The sequence below is a fragment of the Larimichthys crocea genome, chromosome I (assembly GCF_000972845.2).
Source record: "Larimichthys crocea isolate SSNF chromosome I, L_crocea_2.0, whole genome shotgun sequence".
Classification (NCBI taxonomy): Eukaryota; Metazoa; Chordata; class Actinopteri; family Sciaenidae; genus Larimichthys; species Larimichthys crocea.
This window is the reverse complement of record NC_040011.1, coordinates 43656041-43657830: the sequence shown is the minus strand read 5'-3', so window position 1 is coordinate 43657830 and position 1790 is coordinate 43656041.

Below are 1790 nucleotides of genomic sequence, written 5' to 3'. Positions count from 1 at the left end.
GAGTGTATCGTTACATCTCTAGACTTTATGATATTATCTGCATCAGGTGGGAGGTGTCCGAGAGAGCCTATTTTTAAAAAATGTATAAGAACCAGCTGTTAGAGCTCCTCGAGGAGCCTTTTCTCTGTAACCCCTTTTTGTGTGTTGCACTGTTAAACGCTCCTTCTTGTACAAGAATAATAAATTAAACTTAAACTTTGATACTTTAAATCCAGTCTTCCTTATTTAAGGGTTTTTCTTTAAAAGATTTTTTTTAAAAGATAACTTTTGGACCACCGGTGACACTTAAGGATGACTTATGCCCTGTCATGTTTACGTTCCTGAAGGTAATCCTTGCTGTGAATGTTTTGCACCTGTATTATTTGTTGTATTGTGATAAATGTTCTCTGAAAATTAATAAACAGGAGTTTCTGTGCTCTCTCGTCCAGCAGGTTCTCGTGGATCGTGGCTGCTGCTGTGATCCTGCACGACGTCCACCACACATACTGTCATTATTGTTACCATATCTCCATCACAGTTTATAGTTAGTTGATGATTTGCTGCTGCTGTGCATCTGTGTCTCTCTATCTCTATCACAGGTTCCACTGCTACTGTAATCATTTTATCATTTATTGTAATTGTACAATATGTTTGTGTTGATTTGTTCTTGTACACGTGACATCTATTGGTCTGTCCGTCCTGGGAGAGGGATCCCTCCTCTGTGGCTCTTCCTGAGGTTTCTTCCACCTTTTTTCCCTGTTAAAAGTTTTTTTGTGTCACTCGAACCGAGGGTCTAAGGACAGAGGGTGTCACTCCCTGTACAGATTGTAAAGGCTTAAGAGGCAAATTTGTGACTTTGGGCTATACAAATAAAATCTGATTTGATATGTTTGTTTGTTTTTTTAATGTGCTTTTCTCTTCGGGATGACTAAGATAACTTTTGGACCACCGGTGACACTTACGGATGAGTTATGTTTTTACCTTCCTGAAGGTGATCCTTGCTGTGACTGTTTATTTATTTATTTTCTCCTCTTCTTTCTTTCTTATATCTTACTGTACTACATATGTTTCTTACTTTTGATGTTATATGTTGTGTAATAACCTAATCGCTTACTGTGACTACATCTGATATGGGTTGTCAGGAGGGATAGTGGGATTCAGGTTGGGGTTCTCTTTTTGTCTTGCCTTTTTTTTGTACTTCAAATTAAAGCAGACACTGACGTTATGTGAAAATATTGTAGTTTTTGTACTGTCTGCAAAAACTCAATAAAGAAATTGGGAAAAAATGAATAAATAAATAAATGTTAACAGACTTTGCATTACTCATAATAAGTCATGTTTAAAATGAATGAATGCAAGTTTAACGTGTTCCATAAAGTTTATTCTGTTATCTGACTTGGGATGTGAAAGAAAGGAAGAACTGGTTTTTAGATTTGTTCACGCCTGATTGGTTTAGATAGTTAGTATTGGCCCCTGGGCATCTTCACATTGTCAGATCTGGCCCTCTTTATAAAAAGTTTGGACACCTCTGGTCTGGACTCTAGTGATGGGAAGTTCGGTTCTTTTTAGGGAGCCAGATCACTTGACTCAGCCCAAAAAGAGCTTTCGGCTCTTCACGTTACCACGTATACCTTTCATAATTCAGCCAGATTTAGCGCTGAACTGGCTTGTTCACGACCGACACATCACTACTAGACTCTGTTCATTTCTGCACTATATCAGACACGCTGTGTTATTAATCACTTTACACATCAACACAAAGCCTCAAAAGTGGATTTTTTAAATTCCTTTATTTAGATGAACAGACAATA